Source organism: Zosterops lateralis, assembly GCF_965231275.1.
Source record: "Zosterops lateralis genome assembly, chromosome: 26".
Lineage (NCBI taxonomy): Eukaryota > Metazoa > Chordata > Aves > Passeriformes > Zosteropidae > Zosterops > Zosterops lateralis.
The window spans coordinates 4,804,275-4,825,202 of record NC_139786.1 but is presented as its reverse complement, the minus strand read 5'-3'; positions in this window follow the sequence as shown (position 1 = coordinate 4,825,202).

Sequence of the window (20,928 nt, the reverse complement as noted above, 5' to 3'; positions counted from 1 at the left end):
TCCAAAGCTGGAGAATTTCTTCCCAGAGGGAAGATGCTTTGCTTATTTCCTGGCTTACAGGGGCAGAATCCTTCAGCTGAAGAACTGAAGGACTCCTGGGTTGAAACAAAATATGTGCAGTGCACTCTCAGATTTTTAGATGAGGAATATCCCTGTCCAGATCCTGAGCCACCAGAGGCCAACATTCTCTTGAAGTTTGAGTGGGTTTTGTGTTCTGATCTAGCCATGAATTTGTTTTATCTTTTTGATCTTTGGTCAGAGTTCTTACAGTCTTTAACTTTTGTTTTAACTTGCTTTGACTTTCACTTCCCCAGTGCTTTTCTAATTCTACCATGAAATTATCTGAAGAAAGGTGCCATTGCATTGTAAGATGCATTAGGAACCCTATTAAAAGTCAATTTATCAATGGAAATTCCATTGATTCCACTGACTCAGGCCCTCAAAGCCTAATTGTATCTTTGTAGGGAGTTTTACTCTAAAGTTTTTAACTCACATGAAAGCCGCCATTCCCGCCAGTGAGGCTGCAGCATTATTGATTCCAACGGGCCATCAAAACACTGAATAAAAAATGATGGAATCAGTCTGTGGTGAAATTGCCTGAAGCGCTCACAGAAATGCTCTTCCTCTTTGGGGCAAATTAACATTCATCACCTTAATGTGGAGCATCTTCCTATGCAATTTTACCATCCAAAGGACAATTGAAATCCCTCGTGTGAGCATCTTACTGCTGCTGGAGAGATTTTGTAATTACGGAACATATAATAACCCAGAGTGATGCTTATCCCACGGAGACACTTTGCTTATCCACATGGCCCTGGAGCAAACATCTCACAGCATTTCCCTCCACAGAGTTGCTCAGTGGCACAAAGCACCGTTTTCCTCTCCCCCAAGGAGGGAATTCACGCTGTGAATCGCTCCAGCTCTGGGGAGTTTGTCTGAGCTCAGCACCGCAAACTCTCTCTGCAGGACTTTGAACAGCTCCCCCAGCCCTCAGCTGAAAAGGCATCTCCAGGGGCTCTGTGGGCTCAGGCTGCAGCCTTCTACCACCAGTGGTGGATCTTTTAACTTTCATGAAGCACTTAAGAACAGGAGGCAGCAAAATAAGAACTATTTCACCCATTAATCACCAAATACGTACAGGCAAATAATCAAGAAACCAAGAAAAAGCATCTTGTCCTGCTTTCCCTGCTGGCAAACTGTCTTCCCTGGGTTTTAATTTCACTTAGCACCATCGCCAGAGTCTTTCTGCCAGGGCTGATTGGTGACCTGAGCAGTTTCAGCACACTGGATCCTCATCTCTCCTGATTTCTCAGGGGAACCACATTAGAAATCTCTTCTGTACTTACCTAACTTTGGTTGTAGATTCCAGGTTACCTACATTAGCTGCTGAGGCACTATAAATACTTCACATATAATTGTTCCAATAAAGCACTGGTAACTCATAAGTGACTTACACATTTTTAAATCAATTTTTAAAAGGTGAAATGGGTCCTTTCATGCTGGCAGTATATGTGGGGAAGCTATAAATATCTCAGCTGTGAAAGGGACGGGAGATTAAAGGAAAAGGGAAAGAAAGGGGAATTCTTCTGTGGAGGTTTAGTTCCCATTTCTGCAGGTCCAAGAGATGCAGCTGGTTAGAACAACAGAGCACACCCAGCTTCATCCTCAGAGTTACATTGAACCTGCCCCATTTGATCCTCAAAATACACAGGAGAAGAGCCTTTTTCAGCTGTAAATTATCTGAAGGACACAGAGTGAGAAGAGTGGTGAAATTCTCTCTTGTAGAGGTTTTGCTTTTTCTTGTCCATGAGTCCTTGGAACTCTACCACTCCCTGAAGGAAGGGAAAGAAAACTGGGAGAGAGAGAGGACTGGATTTATAATTCTGACCTGCACAACCTAAGCTGAGTCAAAAAAAAAAAGATGAAGCAGCCAGTTTATCTAGAATGTAGAATTCCAGAATGTAGAAAGAATCCTCCTTTTCTGCCTGCTTGGATTTTGGTAACTGCTAACCAGTCTGTTTAGGCTGGAAAGCAATTGGCTGGACTCAAAATCTAATGTACTGTTGACAGACTCTGGAGCTCTCACAGAAAACAGACACACTCTAATTCTAACAAGCATATATTTAGCTATATCCATATTTCTAATTTTAATTGGTGTAATTTAAAAGGAACTGGTTCTCAGCAGACCGGCACCCCGCTGATGACATTTAGAAGACCTGGTACACAAAATAGAATCATTCGCCTCCTGATTAAAAAAAAAGTATCTGTAGAGAAAAGAACCTGATTTCTCTAGATAACTATGGGGACAATGAAACGCTGGAACAGATTTGATAGAAAAGGCTGAGCAGGAGCCCCGGTCCCTTCCCAGGGAGAGCTCAGGAGGAAAAGCTGATGGAGAACAGGAATGACTGCTCACCTAAAGGGTCAGGAAATAAAGGATGGGTTCTTACCACTGTAGCTCCCACGGCAACGCCACACTGATCAATGTCCCTCCATCATCTCAAGAGAGCAGAGACAAACGGAAAATCTCAGTGTTTCCCTTTCTAGAAGCAGCCAGGGCTGTTCTGAAATCGGGCCGATAAAGAGACCTCAAGTTTCTCGATGAGGCACTGCTAATGGGAGTGCAGAGCCTGGGGATCATTCCTTTTCCCTCTCCTGTCCTTGTTGGGTCAGGCTCAGGCAGCAAAGAGACCTTTGCTTTAAATCAAGATCTGTCAGGCAAAGCCTGGGTGTCTTCTGTCAGTCACACATTCCTTCCTCTTCGCAGCAACACCAGAAAACAAAACTTTCTGCAAAACGCTCGCTCCCTCAGTCTGCCGGGGAGATTTAGGAGCAAAAGCAACAGGCTTAGGATAAAGGCGTGCAAACTTCTCCCCTCCCTCCCTCCCTCCCGGCGAGAGCAGCGAGCCCGTCCTGGCGGCTCGGAGCGCTGCCTTACCTGGAAAGGAAAGGAAAGGAAAGACTCCCGGTGCCCGAAAGCGGGGCTAAAGGTGGGGAGCGGGAAGGGAGAGGGAGCAGCCACTCCTCGGGATAAAAGGTGAACTGTGCTCCCTCCTCTCCACTCCCTCTCTAAATGCAGTCAGAGGCAATCAGTAAATGTGATCATCATTGTGAAAGTATATATAGAGAGATGACTAAACAGCTTCTCCCTCATTACCGCCGAGACGGAGCCTCTCCCTGAGCTCTCCCTGAGCTCTCCTCTCTCCCTGAGCTCGCTCGGCGCTGCCCCCTCCCCTCTCAGCTGAGCCTTCCCTGCCCAGCCCAGCGGGAGCGGCACCCGCGATCCGGGCCGGGATGGGGCTGGGATGGGGCCGGGATGGGGCCGGGATGGGGCTGGGATGGGGCCGGGATGGAGCCGGGATGGGGCCGGGATGGGGCCGGGATGGGGCCGGGATGGAGCCGGGATGGGGCCGGGATGGGGCCGGGATGGAGCTGGGATTGGGGCCGGGATGGAGCTGGGATTGGGGCCGGGATGGAGCCGGGATAGAGCCGGGATGGAAGCGGGGATGGAGGCGGGATTGGGGCCGGGATGGAGCTGGGATGGAAGCGGGGATGGAGAAGGGATGGAGCCGGGATGGAGCCGGGATGGAGCCGGGATGGAAGCGGGGATGGAGGCGGGATGGGGCCGGGATGGAGGCAGTGATGGAAGCGGGGATGGAGCCGAGATGGGGCCGGGATTGGAGCCGGGATGGGGCCGGGATTGGAGCCGGGATTGGAGCCGGAATTGGAGCCGGGATTGGAGCCGGGATGGAGCTGGGATGGAAGCGGGGATGGAGCCGGGCTGGAGGCGGGATGGGGCTGGGATGGGGCCGGGATGGAGGCAGTGATGGAAGCGGGGATGGAGCCGGGCTGGAGGCGGCTGGTCCGGGCAGGCAGAGCGGAGCGGGGCTGGGGAAGGGCGGTGTGAGCTGACGGCGCCGGCAAATGGAGTCACTAAACACACAGCAGAGCCTACCCCGCATGCCGGTGTGCCGAGGGGGAGATGGAGGGGGGAAAGTGCGGGATGAAGTTCACGGCTCCCTCCCGGAGCTCCCTGCCTGCCCCTCCTGGCTCTTCTGGGCGAGAGACTGAGCTCTTCCTCCAGCATCACACACCCGCACCCAACGCCTTGGCCGGGGCGGGCGGCTCCGTTCAGGAATAAAAAGGAATCATTCGGATTTAAACCGATCCTGCCTTATCTTCTCCCTTCTTCCTTCCCGCCACCTTTCCCTTTCCCCTCGTCCTGCTGCTGTGGCTCGCCGCTCTCCTGGGCAGCTCTTACCGCTCCTGCCTGCCCTCCACCGCCTCGGCATCCCTCTGTCACCCGCGGCCACAAGTTGGGCTCGGCACGCCCGGAGCCCCGGCGGCCCCGCTCATTTGTCTGTTTGCTCCCGAACCTCCATGAAGTCAATAACCAGAAGCCCAAATGAGAGCGGGCCAGCCTTGCCCTGCTCTGCCGGGCAGCTCCCGGCGGTGTCTGAGGCGCCGCAGCGAGAGTTGGTGATTTCCATAAAGTCAGAGCGGCACGAACACGCCCGCCTGGCCATCCCCTCCTCGGGCAGCGCCGCGCTTACCGGGGCCGTGCGGGGCTGTGCGGGGCCATCAGGGGCTGTGTGGGGCTGTGCGGGGCTGTGCGGGGCTGTGAGGGGCTGTGCGGGGCTGTGCGGGCTGTGAGGGGCTGTGCGGGGCCATGAGGGGCTGTGCGGGGCTGTGCGGGGCTGTGAGGGGCTGTGAGGGGCTGTGCGGGCTGTGAGGGGCTGTGCGGGGCTGTGAGGGGCTCTCAGGGGCTGTGCGGGGCTGTGTGGGGCTGTGTGGGGCTGTGTGGGGCTGTGCGGGGCTGTGCGGGGCTGTGAGGGGCTGTGCGGGGCTGTGCGGGGCTGTGCGGGGCTGTGCGGGGCTCTCAGGGGCTGTGTGGGGATCTGAGGGGCTGAGAGGGGCTGTGCGGGGCCATGAGGGGCTGTGAGGGGCTGTGCGGGGCTATGCGGGCTGTGTGGGGCTGTGCGGGGCTGTGTGGGGATCTGAGGGGCTCTGAGGGGCTCTGAGGGGCTGTGAGGGGCTGTGCGGGGCTGTTGAGGGGCTGTGAGGGGCTGTGAGGGGCTGTGCGGGGCTGTGCGGGGCTGTGCGGGGCTGTGAGGGGCTGTGAGGGGCGTCACGGGCAGAGGAGAGGAGCTGAAGTGGGAGCAGCCGGGGGCACCCGCTGTCCCCACCGCCCCCTCTGTCCCCGCCGCCCCCGCCGCCCCCGCCCCGCCCGCAGGTGAACTCTCGGGTTCGGTGTCCCCCGCGCCCCCCGGGGCCGCCCCCCGCCCGCCCCCCGCCCACCGTGCAGACCCCCCTCACCTCGGCAGGGCGCTCCCGGCCGCGGCCGCCCGCCCGGAGCCTCCGCGGCCATGCGGCTGCCGGGAGCGGAGCGCGGAGCCAGCCCAGTGCGCGGGCGCGGGGCGGCGGCGGAGAGAGATGGGGAGAGATGGGGAGCGGTGCGGAGAGATGGGGAGCGGCGGGGAGAGATGGGGAGCGGTGCAGAGAGATGGGGAGCGGTGGGGAGCGGCGGGGAGTGGTGGGGAGAGATGGGGAGCGGTGCGGAGAGATGAGGAGCGTGGGGAAAGATGGGCAGCGATGGGAGCGGTCCGGTCCGGTCCGGTCCGCAGGGCGCGGCGGAGGCGGCGATGGGCGCGGGGCCGGAGCGGCAGCGATGGCGGGGCCGGGGCCGGGGCCGGGGCCGGCTCGGAGCGGAGGGGCGGCGGCGCGGGGCGGGGGGCGGCGGGGGCTCCCCGCACACGGCGCGTCCCCGCCCGCCGCCCGCCCGCGGAGCCGCCGGCAGGTGTCACCCGGAGCGAGCGGCGCCGGGCGCGGCTCCCGGGATGGAGAGAGGATGGGCAGGGAGCGGGGTGAGGGACCCGGGATGGAGAGAGGATGGGCAGGGAGCGGGTGGGGAACCCGGGATGGAGAGAGGGACGGGCAGGGAGCGGGTGGGGAACCCGGGATGGAGAGAGGATGGGCAGGGAGCGGGTGGGGGACCCCCTGGGATGGATGGAGAAAGGGATGGGCAGGGAGCGGGTGGGGAACCCGGGATGGAGAGAGGATGGGCAGGGAGCGGGGTGCGGGACCCCCTGGGATGGATGGAAAGATGGGGACCAGGATGGGGGACCCTGGGATGGAGGGAGGGCAGAGAGCAGGGTGTGGGACCCTGGAGGGAAGGAGGGTAGAGGAGGGCGGTGTGGGACCCCAGGGCAGGGCAGGGCAGCACAGGCTGTGGGGTGCTCACACAGCCCCCAGTGGGATCCACAGCCCAGTCCCGGGTGTGTAAGGGGGTGTGTGAGGAGGGGCCCAGCGGCTGCAGCGGTTGCATTGTCAGGGGCAGGAGGTGCTCACTGTGAGCAAGGGGTGTCATCCCATGTGCCTCTGGTGCCTTAAAATAAGGGAAACGGGGACTTGGTACAGCCAGCAATGGCCAGGGGCCGTTTGCCAGGTGCCTTTCTTCCCAGAGCTTTAACCCAAGGCATTCTTAAAGAAAAAAAACCCGAATAAAAATAGGGAAATACCTCCAAATCCTCAACATTTCAACAGATCTGGTTCTGGGAACTCTGCAGCCAGGACCCTGCTCATGGAATTATTAAGGTTGGAAAAGACCCCTGAGATGATGAAGTCCAGCCTGTGACCAAATCTTACCGTGGCCACTAAACCTCATCACGGTGTCACTAAACCTCATTACGGTGTCACATCCACTCATTTCTGGAGCACTTCCAGAAGTGACTCCAGCACTTCCCTGGGCAGCCTGTTCCAGTGCTTCACCACACCTTCACTGGTGAATTTTTTCCTATGATACAACTGAACCTCAACCTGATCTGTCCAGTTCAGGGCCTAATTTCTGATCATTCAGTGCAATTATTAAAAAATAACACAAATTTTTTGAGTGTCCTGAGTAGCCCTCCCCAAACCCCCCCCAAACATTTGTAATCTGCATTAAAGTCCCTGCAGAGTGTGAACGGGTTCATGCACACACAGTGCCAGAATCTTTAGATTTTGGGTATTAAGAATTGTGGGCTGGACACATCAAGAGTTGTGTGCAAAGTGAATCCTAAAACTTCTATGAGGGACTTTCAGTGGCTGTAAGAATTTGAACATATCAAAGCACCCTGAATCCATCTTCATTAGATGTCTTCAGAGCTGCTCTCTGCCTTTAAACCCTCCCTATATCTCCACTTGCTCTTCCCCTCTGCAGATGCTCAGAAGAAAGCAGAACCAGAAATGTCATTTGGCTTTTGCTGGTATAAGAGGTTTTTCTGTGATTTACAGTGTCACCACTTCATAAAACTTCCTGACTGCCGTGTCTCTGAGGTGTACTCTGGCCTCCCTCTCTGCTGGGGCTGCCCTGGCTGTGAATCGCTTTTCCCCCATGGCTTGGCCCCTTTTAACTTCCCATCTCTATTAAAAAGCTAATTTGGGAACTCTTTTTCAATGCTCCCAATTTTGTATTTTTAAATAGAGTATGAAAGTCAAAAGCAAGCTCGCTGCAGATAGTCTGAAGTGAAAATATTCCTTCTTCTGTCTTGCTTCTTTTTCATGGATATATTTTCTCAGTTTCTTTTTCTCTCTTCTCTCTTTAACTCTCTCTCTCCTTTCCCTCTTTTCCTTTGGCTCTCTAATTCTGCTTTTTCCCTTCTCTCTCTTTTCTAGGAAAAACTCCTCTAGAAAACTGGTTCTACTGCCCCAATTATAGCTTTTATTAAAACTTTTTGGACAACTTTTTCTCATTCTGTTACTGAGGAGTAAAACCTGCTGGTGTTAAAACAAAGCCATGCAACCATGGGGTGAACTATCGTGGTTAAATACCAATATTAAATATAATTCACTTAATTTTTTCCCCTTACATTTTCTGCCGTGTTTATATCCTACGCCTCTGCAGTGTATTTTATTTATTGTGTTTGTTCTCTGCATTGGGTGCTATTCTGCATAAATTCTGCATCTGAACACCCCGTTCAGTGCGTGGCTGTGCTGCAGGAGTTCTGCAGTGACAGTTGCAGGAACAGCCTGCCATAACTCCAGAGCCGTGTGCTCTGATCGTGTCCTGCAGGTTGTGCCAACAGTTCCCTTGCTGTGGCTCCAGGCTGCTGAAAACCCCTGCACAGATTAAAGGAAGATCATTTAATATGATTACGTGAAAGAGCTGGTCTTTGTAACCTTAGAATGAAATATGTGGTTCAGTGCCTTCGTGGCCCAGGTCTGGCAAAGTCAGGAGTTCAATTCCCTTCCCCTTTGTGTCCTGTGCAGGAAATGCAGTGTCTGCTTGAGGAGTGGAATTATCCTCACCAGGACAAATCTGAATTTTCTTTGAGACAGAAAAACCTGCCAAAATTTGGATTTGGATCAAAATTTTGTTGGCTTTCTTATAAGGAAAACCAGAATATTGAATGGTGAAAGTGTCCCTAAGAAATGGTCTTTCATAGTAAGGTTCTGCTTTAGTTTTCTTGCAAGACCAGTACTGGGAATATTTGATAGAGATGTGTGAACAATTAAATCCCAAATTCTCTCAGTGTCCCTCAGGAGTTTTTAAAAGGAGCTTGCTGTTGTCTCCAAAAGCCCTTGAGAGGAAATGTGCCTCGTTGTCAGGCCCCCTCTGAAGCAGGATCCAGAAGTGAGGGCTCAGGGGATGTATTTGGGGTCACTGGGAGCAGTGCAGGATGTCCAGGGGTGCTGTTTGTGCCCCTGGGAGGTTCCCAGGCCCTCCCTCATTCCCAGGTGCTGATTCCCATGGACAGTTCCCGTGGACAGTTCCCATGGACAGTTCCCATGGACAGTTCCCATGGACAGTTCCCATGGACAGTTCCCGTGGACAGTTCCCATGGACAGTTCCCATGGACAGTTCCTGTGGACAGTTCCTGTGGACAGTTCCCATGGACAGTTCCTGTGGACAGTTCCCGTGGACAGTTCCCGTGGACAGTTCCCATGGACAGTTCCTGTGGACAGTTCCCATGGACAGTTCCCGTGGACAGTTCCCATGGACAGTCCCATGGACAGTTCCCATGGACAGTTCCCGTGGACAGTTCCGTGGACAGTTCCGTGGACAGTTCCCGTGGACAGTTCCGTGGACAGTTCCCATGGACAGTTCCCGTGGACAGTTCCCCTGGACAGTTCCAATGGACAGTTCCCGTGGACAGTTCCCATGGACAGTTCCCATGGACAGTTCCCGTGGACAGTTCCAATGGACAGTTCCCGTGGACAGTTCCAATGGACAGTTCCGTGGACAGTTCCCATGGACAGTTCCCATGGACAGTTCCCGTGGACAGTTCCAATGGACAGTTCCCGTGGACAGTTCCAATGGACAGTTCCGTGGACAGTTCCCATGGACAGTTCCCATGGACAGTTCCCATGGACAGTTCCCCTGGACAGTTCCAATGGACAGTTCCAATGGACAGTTCCCCTGGACAGTTCCCGTGGACAGTTCCCATGGACAGTTCCCGTGGACAGTTCCCGTGGACAGTTCCCATGGACAGTTCCCATGGACAGTTCCCGTGGACAGTTCCCATGGACAGTTCCCGTGGACAGTTCCAATGGACAGTTCCCGTGGACAGTTCCAATGGACAGTTCCCATGGACAGTTCCAATGGACAGTTCCCATGGACAGTTCCGTGGACAGTTCCCATGGACAGTTCCCGTGGACAGTTCCAATGGACAGTTCCCATCCCAGCTCTGCTCTGCAGCCTCGCCCTGCCCATGGGCTTTGGGAACCAGGGAATTGGGTTCAGGACTATCTGTGATTTACATCGTGCTCAGTCTTTTCTCCCTCTGTGCCTGGAGATCTTCCAAGCCCAAATAAAGCCTCAGAGGCAGCTGCATTCTGCTGCTGCTTCCCCAAAGGAGAGAGGAGAGAGCCGTGGATGGGGTCCAGCAGCACTGAGTTTCACCCAGCAGCTGCAGCCTTTTCTGCTCAGCTGCTGTCAATGAATCAGGAAAGTGTCACACATGGCAGGAGAGGGAAAAGACCCCTGAAGGGCAGCAGTGACATCAAATCAGGGCTTGGATTGATTGTCCTCTGCCCCCTGTCCCTTCCCAGTGCCCTCCATGGCCCAGGCCCATTTCCTGTGGAGTTTTGGTGCCTGACAGCCTGGGCAGGATTTACACATTGCTCTTTATCCAAGTGCTCTGCAGCAAGTTCCTTTTGCAAGAGCTGCTCCCAGCCAGTTGGGAATTCTTGTAATTATGAGCCAAGCCAGGCTAAAAAGCTCTGAAGTGAGCAGAGCACAAGGCAAGAGCAGAGCTTTGATCTCACTCTCGTGGTTAACCCGTCACCATCAAAGCAATCAGCCCTGGCTGCTGCAAGTGCAGAGCCCAATTAAAGAACAGCAAAACCCCCCCAACAAAGCCCCAACCAACCCGAAATAAATGATCAATGTCAAGTTATCAGCTTTGGAATGATCATGGGGGCTAGAGGGACGCCGAGGGTTTTGCTGCCACAGTCAACAACACAATAAATTGGAATTGCAGTTTTTTGGTGGCTCGTAACCAGTAAATCAGGTCTGGGGAACTATACGTTTACTGCGAATTTAAGGAGTTGTTCTTTCATTTTTAAGAGTGCATTTTAAATCAAGTCAACAGCCATAAAGCAATATACAGCCTGCCTAGCTATTGTCTGGGGAATGAGTCCTGTGCCATCATCATTCCTTTTTATTATTATTACTTATGGGGGAAGGGAGAAGAAATTTGGGAGTGAGATTGTCCATGTTCATCCACCAGGTGAGCCATGGACAGGTTTTTCCCAATATTTCCTGATGGTCAGGAGTGGACGGTCCCCACTCATTGCTGAGGAAAAAAAACCCAAGAGGTGGATTTACCCCCAAATCAATTTATCATACCAAACTCCTCTCTATAGATGAGGATTCTAATAGGCAGAAATAAATTTATTCCTTTATCCTGGAACAGATTAAAAATAACTTTACCTGCAGACAAATTCTATAATGAGAATTCAAGCTTAATCTGATTTTTTTTTTTAATATTGAATCTAGTAAGATCATTATTTCTGCCTTGCTCCAGCAGGATGTGGTCCCCAGCTAAAGGGAAGGTGCATCTGTGTGTCATTAAGGGCTAACCTGGAATTCAGATCTTAATCCTCAGTACAGCCCTTTGAGAGAGAAAGGGAGCTTTTGTTAATGCGTTAATTTAAACTTGTTCACAGCAGCAGCAGACGCTGATAGCCTGAAAGTAAATTCAGTTAGTATTTTTGGATAGTCCAGAGCTAAAGGAAGCTCTTCATGAATGGAAAATCTCTCATCTAAGCCTCTCAAGAAGCTCAAAAGGGATATTTATGCAAACATCTATCTGAGCAGGAGGGGCTCTTGCTCTTCATCTGAAAAGACACAACTGTCAGGCCTGTTAGGAAAACGTGTCACATCACCCAAAATCTAAAATTTACTGGTGTAAATGATGTTACCCTTATTGCAGGGAGATGGGAGCTAATCAGGACACGTCTTGTTAAAACACAACTGGGTTTGCTCACAGCAAACTTCAGGGCCAGAAGGATTGGTGACTCTGGGTTTGCATTGGGGAGAGGATGGCAAGTCAAAAGAATGATTTCCAAATCACTGTGTTCACGTTTCTGACCAGGAAACCCTCAGTAATGAAAACTCAGATTTCTCACCAAGGAATGAGTTATACCAGGTCCTTTCCTGAATTAGCTGAGATAACCTTTATTGCTGTAGCTGAGCACTCAGATAATGCATTTCTAACCCTGTGTACAAGGAGAACATGCAAGCCCTGCACAGGCCAGGTGATGGAACAGGACAATACACTCAGCCTAAACAGCAATAGAGCAAATGCTGAAATGGCCAACAATAAGCCCATGTAATAGCATTTGAATGGGGTTCCATCCAAAGGATGGCTTTGCCCTTGATGAAATGGCCCAATTTGTGCCACTTCTTGTTTGGAGATCTCTGGGTTTGCAGGCATTGTTCAGAAGAGAGAGAAGCAGCTCTTTAATTCTACTGATGGCAGAAATGGAGGCAGATAAAATTCCTCTTTTTCTCAGTTTTCAAAGTGTTGAAGAATCTTTCCCCACAGTTTATTTGTTGCAAAGGCCCATTGCCTGGGCCTTCATCTGCATGAGGAAGCTGAGGAACAGGCTTAAATCATCCTGGAGGAATGACACAGGTAATTAGGGATTTGGATCTGACAGTTCCTTTATTGCTATTGCAGACAGCAGCAGAAAGAAAGGAATTAATTTATTGTCTATTATCCATATATCACAGATGCAATAAGACTGTGCCTTGTTCCCTCTGTACGGCAGCACTCTGTGCAGGCACTCAGTGGGCTCAGGATCAGCTCCTCAGGTGTAAAGCTGAACGAAAAGAAAGATAAATATTCATGAAAGGTCTGATTTTATGTGACCTGCTTTCCACCTGAGCTGTGATCCCGGCTGCTGATCCAAAGAATAGATTCTGATTTCCATTTGATAAGGCTTACGTTTTTTTGGCAAAGGGAGGCTCAGAAATAATCCTTCTCTGAGCAGATAAATCATCCAAAGCACTCAAACATGCAGGCCAAGGTAGGAGGAAAGCTGCTCGCTGAGTAGCTGTGATTTCTTGTCTCCAGGAGTCCCTTCCAGGGCAGATTTTGGGTGAGATTTTTGGGGACACCCAGCCCGTGGCAGGACAGGGCTGTGCCTGGGGCAAGCAGAGCTGACCCTGAGCACTCAGGCCTGCCAGGTTCTGGCTCTCTGCAGCACTCAGAAATCCTCCAGCCCGTGTTTAAAAGGAACATCCTGAAGGCCCAGCCAGCCCAGGGGCTGCTAATGCACATGGAGTGAGCAGCACTAAGTGCCTCGCTGGGCTGCAGCCAGGGGCTGCCTCTGGAGCATCCCAGCCCCTGTTAAAATGTGGATTTTAGACCCAGCTGGGGATGGAAGCTGTCCCGTGGCACTCAGATTTTAGACCCTGCTGCTGCCGTGGAGGTTTTGTGCCATGGGCTCCTCCAGCTGGAATCAGCTCCAGCCCTTCCGTGGCAGGGCAGGGACACCGAGGGGAGAGAGGGGTCCTGATTATCCGAATTAACCCAGTGCAAGGAGACACATGACAAATGTTCATTTCAAGTTTCACAGAGCAGGGAGGCCAGAGCCTGGCACGCCTTGGACACGTTTCCCTTGGGTTGTCCTGCAGGAGAACAGGTCTGAAAACAAATTCTGCTGGCAGGGAAAACAAACATTTACAGTTCCAAACAACAAAATGAAATCAGGCAATAGGCAGGAGTTGAGGTTCTCATTAGTGCTGGAATGTTGTCTAAAGCAGTGTTTGTATCACTTCCCTGAGCCCCTGGCTGCCCCAGGGACTGGGATCACAACTCCAACATGTTTCTCTGTGAGCACAGAGCCTTGCAAGGGCTGAGCCCTGGTACAGCACCAACCTCCCCCCAAATCCCTTCCATGGAAATGATCCTATTGGCATCAGCAGCTCCTGCAGGGCAGCCTCAGAGCAGAAAAGAGAATTTGGCTCAGGGACTGGCCAGTCCTGCTGTCAGCCCTGCCCAGGGCTGCTAAATGAGCCTTTTTCTCTGCACCAACTCAAATTCCAGGAGTTTCCACAAGTGCTATAGTGACAAAATGTGCTATCAGGAATAAGTAATTATGATTATCACTTCCTGACTCCTACTCATTGCTTCTCTTCAGGAACAAAAGTAGGGGTGGAGAATTCTCCTCTGACCTTCAGACACAAGGACAAGATGCACAGCCACAAAAAATTGCAAACAGGACTCGGGATAATTTCACCTAATCCTGAGAATACAGCAACGGGCTTCCCAGGAGGATAATGACATTCAGAGCCTGGGCTGTTGCTAAGCTTTAGAAAAACATTTATTCTTTGGCCACAAGCTACTTCTGGTCTTTGTCATTAGCAGAGACATTTATGTCAGAAAATGTTGTTCCTTTAAAAATATTCTGTGATAAAAGGCACTTAGATGTCCAGTGTGAGCTTTAAATGAAGGCTGAAGTGGGGCTGTGCTGCAGCAGCTGCCGACTCCTCCACGCTCCCATTTCACTCTCAGCAGTGCCAGTCTGCCCACAACAGGTTATTGCTGCAGTTTGAGGCACAAAGACCAGAGTCAAATGATTTTTCTTGACAAGGACACACTTGGCTCAAACGATTTCCCTCCCAGTTTCTTAGATCAGTGTCTGGTCTACTTCCACGGCAGTAAACAAGTGTAAACTCTAACAAACCACAAATTGGCTGTTGCCATCTCTGCTGCTGACTCCTGGCCCCAGAAATGTCACTGCTGAGGTGTGTCACTGCAACAGGGGGCTCTGCAGCAGCCCTGAACCCAAATGCATTTGTTCACATGTGATCCTTTTCTTATCTGTTCTCAGAAAACCTTTCCTTTGGCAGCGTGTTTAATTTAACAGCACTGAGTGCTATTTAAACAGAGGAGCTTTAATTCCCCAGGTTTTGCAGAATTAAAGCCCGCTTATGTTATTTTGCTCTGCCTTGTAGTTATTTTGCTCAATTTCTTTTGAGGACAAGCTAAAAACATTCTCCCGAGTTACAAAAATTGCACAAATTATTCCTAAACCTGGCACAGAGACAGCTGGCTCTGAGCCACTGGCACTGGGAGAGTAAACCTTAGATCACAAAAAAACCCCAAAAATACCCAAAAAACAAAACAAAACAAAACAAAACAAAACAAAACAAAACAAAAAAAAAAAAAAAAAAAAAAAACCAAAACAACAACAACAACAACAAAAAACCCAAAAAAACAACAACAACAACAACAAAAAAAAAAAACACAAACCAAACCCCGCCCCAATAATTTGGGAGAAGCTCAGAAAAGCACAGGGAGATCAGATGGACCTAGTAAGTTTCTATTCTTTCTTCCTCTGCTTCTTTGTGTTTCTGAAGTAACACTGAGTGTCTTTTTGGAAAAGGGTTTTTAGGAGGTAACTTATGCCTGTACAAGGGCATTGTTAGAAGTATGAAAAGGGTGTTCAGCAAAGTGCAAGAGGTTTTGTTAATTATTCTTGGCACAGCAGCACCTCAGGGAAAGACTTTCTGTGGGATCAGGACCTCTCAAAGATGTGGGAGAGAAAAGCCAATGCAGGCACACCCTGAGGAGCTGCAGTTTGTCTCCAGCCTTTGTTCCAGCCTTGTCCAGGGCAGTCCTAAATTTTCCTGAAGTCAGGTCTGAGGAAAAAACACCCGAGCCAGAACTGTGAGTGCCTGCCTGTGTGTGTGCCCTCAGCCCAGAGCTGCACAGAACCTGCACTGATTTATCTCATTCCCCCTCATTTCCTGCATCCGAGCAGCCCAGTGAGAATCTGCCAAGGGCTGCACTTCCTGTGAAGGACAGTGCCTGGCAATTACTTGGGCAGAAGCTGAGTGTGTTCAATTTGGAGATAATTATAAATCTATTTAGGAAATCAAAGGAGCCACAATGTATTTTTAAAGCAGAGTATTTTCTACTCAACGCGGATCAAAACAGATAAACACGGCAATAAAAGAAATGTTCAATCCTCACATGTGGGCAGCCTTCAGCACCACGTAAAAGCATTTGCCCTTTACATGATTTAAAGATAACATTCTCTTATTAGACACTGATAATTAGTCATCAAATGCAGAGAGAGCACGTTCCAAAGTGAACCCACAATTATCTCACTCCAGTGGATTAATCTCTCCTTTCAGGAGCTCATCACCCAAACACTTTTGAAACGTGGCCAATGTGTTACGAGTTCCTCAGGACGCTCTAACAGCAATTGGATCATCCTAAAACCCTTCTGTGAGGAAGCAAAACCCGGGGTTTGGCATCTCCCTTTTCCTCAGGCCATGATTGATTGGGCATGGTGGGGCTCAGCCAAAGGCTGCACTTGCTGATTTCGTGGGCCTTTCCCAGCCCTTCTGATTCCATGACCCTGTGGAGCTGTTCCCATTGCTGTCACACAAGGCTGGGAACGTGTCCCCTGGTGCCAGCAGCACCTCCCTGCCGGGCTCAGGCACCACAAGGCTGGGTCATAAATCACTTTCTGACCCTGTTATTGTTATTGCTGTAACCCCTGGGCAGCTCCCCCTCCACATCTGTTTGTTCTGAAGTGTTCTCCAAATGAGAAATGCCAAATCCACCGATTTATGAAATCCCTCTGGAGTTCATATGAAGACAAATAAAGCAGTGCTGGGATTGTTTTGGGTAGGAGGGCAGGGAGCAGCCAGGGCAGCAGGGGAGTGAAGTGCAAGGCTGGAAAGGAACAAGATGTTCAAAAAAGGGCTGATGTGACACTTCACGTTGTGGTTCAGTGGGCACGGGGTGTTGGCCAAAGGCTGGAGGAGATCTTGGAGATCTTTCCCAGCCTCAATGACTCTGAGCTCCTGGGGAAGCTCCTGCCCTCGGGCACGAGGGATCTGCAGCGCCCTGGAGCCTGTGCCAGCCCCAGCACATCAGCAGGGCAGCTGTCCCCACGTGGGTGTCCTGTCCCTGCTGGGTGTCCTGTCCTGACATGGGTGTCCTGTCCCCAGCCAGGTGTCCTGTCCCCACATGGGTGTCCTGTCCCTGCTGGGTGTCCTGTCCCCACACAGATGTCCTGTCCCTGCTGGGTGTTGTGTCCCTGTCACAGGAGCAGCTGTCCCCAGCTGAGTGTCCCATCCCCAGCTGGGTGTCCTGTCCCCAGGAGCTGCCCAGACTCTCCCTGGGGACAACCAGGGCTCAGCTCTGTCCCTGCCTGGCCCAGCTGGGAGGGAAGGGCAGTGCTGGGCTCAGTGTCCTGCCAGCACTGGGAGATGAGGAGTGACACGGCCCCAGCCCTGTCTCCACCCGCTGTGAGCCTTCCGAGCCTCTCTGGGCCCCCAGGGACCCTGAATTCCTGACAGGAGCCATTCCCCTGCTCCAGGACCCTGAATTCCTGACAGGAGTCACTCCCCTGCTCCAGGACCCTGAATTCCTGACAGGAGTCACCCCTCCTGTTCCAGGACCCTGAATTCCTGACAGGAGCCATTCCCCTGCTCCAGGATCCTGAATTCCTGACAGGAGTCACTCCTCTGCTCCAGGAGCCTGAATTCCTGACAGGAGTCACTCCTCTGCTCCAGGACCCTGAATTCCTGTCAGGAGTCACTCCCCTGCTCCAGGGGCATTGCAGCCAGGCTGGCAGGGCCGGTGCTGATGCCACAGCTGTGCCAGCTCTGCCCCAAACACGACAGTGAAGCAAATGAAATATGAGATTTATTGATCTTGTCTGTGCCGCATTGTTATTCACACTGAGCAAAATTCACCCCTAGGCACAGGACAAACATTAGAGTCGGGGAAAAAACATTGCAGCTGAATGTTTTATTTGGTGAAAAAAATGCAGGTTTGAATCAGCTGCAAGTGCTTGTAAATTCACGTCGCATTTGTCAAAGGGTTTCAGTACATAAAACATTTTTCAGAAAATCAAAACATTTACTATTGATGTTTATTAAATGTGAGATCTACATTTTAAGGTCTGAAATAGCTTTTCATTTTAAATATTAATAAGATTTACTTTGAAACTAATACTAAGCCCTGAAAAACAAACCAGTATTTTGCTAAGGTTAAAAATCAACAAAATGCAAAAATTATGAACAAATATTAGATGACTTCAGTCTGGAAAGAAAACACAACATTTTCCAGGTTGATTCAGAGTATTTCCCCATTCTTTGGGCTTAGCCCATGAGATCTCCACCCCCCAGATCTGCTGGGCTGGATCAGGGTTTGTGCCTGGTGGGTGTCCCATGGCTCCGCTGGCCTCAGGGGAAATTTCTGCCTCCAGGCTTGCCTGGTGCTCATTTTTCCAAGCTGTTCCCAAGCTTGGAAAACAGAGAGTGAATATCAGGATGCCGGGGTGCTGTGGCACAAAACTGCTCCTTTGCTGAGAATTGTGTGGAAAGAATAATAAAAAAAAACAAAAATTAAAGTGCTGGAGGATTATCCCGCATTGGCAATAGATTTACAATGGTGCTACACCGAGCAGAGTCAGCTTTTAAAAAAGTCTGTAATAATTTAATGTGCATTATTAAACAATATAGATCCCGATGCAGCTGCTGGGGCTGCTGTGCCTGCACCAGCAGCATCTTGTACCTTTTATTTTTAATCGCTGACGATGTTCCCCTCCGTTCATTAATCTTGCATTGAGGTGTTGTTCTGCAGAGGGCTGGCGTGGCGGCCAATGCCAGCAGAGCATCCTCAGGGGGAGCTGGGGCAGAGAAAACCTCCTCAGGGGGAGCTGGGGCAGGGAAAACATCCTCAGGGGGAGGTGGGGCAGGGAAAACATCCTCATGGGGAGCTGGGGCAAGGAAAACATCCTCAGGGAGGGCTGGGGCAGGGAAAACATCCTCGGGAGGGCTGGAGCAGGGAAAACCTCCTCAGGGGGAGCTGGGGCAGGGAAAATCTCCTCAAGGGGAGCTGGGGCAAGGAAAACATCCTCAGGGGGAGCTGGGACAGGGAAAACATCCCCAGGCCCCAGTTTGGGGGGTCTGTGCCCTGGGAGAGCCGGGCTGGGGGCCCTGGGGAGGGCTGCAGGAGCTGCAGGAGGTGCAGGAGCTGCAGGTCCTGCAAGGTGAGGGATGCAGCTCTGGGAAGGGAGAGGGGCAGGACAGGGCAGGACCCCCAGGGCAGGAGCAGGGCTGGGAACCCCCGGACCCTGTGGGGTGACCCCGCTGGGGGCTCTGCTGTCACCACTGTCCCTTGGCAGGAGCGGGGTCTGTCCCAAAACACCTGGGAGTGACTGATCCGAGCTGCCAGTGCCCAGCTCCTGCAGCTCCTGTAACTCCTGCAGCCCCTGCAACTCCTGCAGCTCCTGCAGCTTCTGCAGCTGCTGCAGCTCCCCCGTGCCCAGGTGAGCCCAAAGCCCGGCTCTGCGCCTGCCCTGGTGTTCTCATGGGGTGTTTGCACTGGCAGGACCCAGTGGAAACAGCCCTTAGAAAGGGGAAAAGGTGAAAAAAAGGATAATGTAACCCTAAAGGAAGGGAAGTGGAGAAGTGTGGAGGTAACCCAGGATAGCTGAGGGTTTATTCAGTGAAATCCACCCCGTTTGTCTGGGACCTGCTCAACAGGAGCCCCAGCAGCTGATGGAGAAGATTTTTCCGGCCCCTCCTCGATCACTTTGTTCATTTCTTCCCATCAACCATATATGGCCTCCGTGTCAAAATATCATTTTACCATTATTGTCTATTTCCAGGATGTCTTTTATTATCCTGATTTCATTTTGCAGCCCAGAAAAGTGGCACAGGCTTGGCTCTATTCCCTTAGGTTTATGAAAGACTGCGGCAAGAGGGAAGAGCCTTTCTGCTCCTGCTCAGCTCCAGTCCCAAACCCAAAGCTCCCCCCCAAACCCACTGGAGAAATCCAGCTCTCCTTGGCAGCTGGACTTGCTCCTGTGGGCACACAGCTGGGGGACACGCTTAAAAAAAAAAAAAAAAAAAATATATATATATATATATATATATAATAAATAGTAATTAGAAAAACCCGAATCACACACAGAGTAGATGGGATCAAATTTACTTGTGGAAGAATAGAATCACAGAAGCATTAATGCTGGAAATTGCCTCCGAGTCCAGCCTCGGAGTAATACATGAGTAATTATGTAAGTAATTATAAAGTGCACATTTTTCAGCTAAACAAGATAAAGCTGGAGATGTGCTAGCACAGCCTTTCCCAGATTTATTAAATATTTTGCAGTTTAGGCCATTAAAATTTTAAAAACAGCCAAACAGAAGGGGAGGAGAAGGTTTGAAGGGTATCCTGACTTTTCCAAGTATCAGTGGAAAAATGTGCCCTGCATTGCTATACATGGAATTCTTTAGGTTCTAATCTATCAAAGGGATGCAATTCTTTAGGTCTGGACAGCTAATTCTCTGCCCTGGAATTTACAGATCATCATAAAAAACATTCAAGCCTTTGTGGAAATGAGTTCAGCTCCTGCAATTGCTGAATAATTGGGGGTGAGCCGTGTCCCAGGCAGGGTGAGTGCTGCGTGTCTGCATCTCCTGCCTGCTTGGCAGCACCTGCACAGCTCTCATTATCTGCTGCTTTTCATTTAGATGCAATTTCTTTTGTAATGAGGCAGAACTTACTCTCCAGCCCCTACAGGTGCCTTTGTCAGCTCTCCAAGCCGTGCATGAAGAGGCAGGTTCCCAATTGATCTCTCAATTAGGGCTTTGTTGATATTGAATAAATGAGGGTTGGCCTGGCTGGGACACAGCCCTGTCTGACTGTGGGGGAGGACCTGCATGTGAAAAACACACATTAAACAGGACACAAGAGGTCTGGGGCTGTTTGTTCACCCTTGACTGTACAGGCTGCTGGTTTGGGGGAAGCTGTGGGGTGGGTGCTGTGCTGACCATGGCCTGGGGCACCCCCAGCCTGGGCACGCCAAGGCTCTCTGGGTTCAGGTCAATACAATGTCTTGGATGTTCCCAGCTGCTCTCCCAATCCCTTATGGCCCACGGTGCCAGGTTCCCCAGCTCTGCACTGGAAAAATGTAAAAAAATTGTGTCTGGAGCTTGCAGGGCGCTGTGCTGGGGGTTTGGCTTCACCTTTACAAAGACAGAACTGCAGCATTTGCAGCACAGATGAGGCCCCAGTTTGCACAGTAGCATGATCTGGTTAGGCAGGTAATTAACTCAGCCTTATTGACCACAGCCCAAACGCCTAATGGAAGAAGTCTGGAAAGTGCTCCAAAAATTATTTCCTGCTAAATCAAAAGCTGAGATGAAAGAGAGGTTAATTTACAAAGATGGGCAGAAAGTTTAATAGCAATTTAATTTTTGTGAGGGATGTGCGTGTTGCTATAGCCTGACAGTATGGAGGAAATTGCAACAGTCCTGGAGTCAAGGTGCTTCTGATTTTCCTCCTGATTTTGGGCTGTTGGGCTTTATGTGCAACAATTCATTTGATAGAAGACTTCAGGTGTTAGATTTACCATAAAAATCAATGTGAGGTCATGGGCCCAGGCTGAGTTGTTGTCACTTTGACA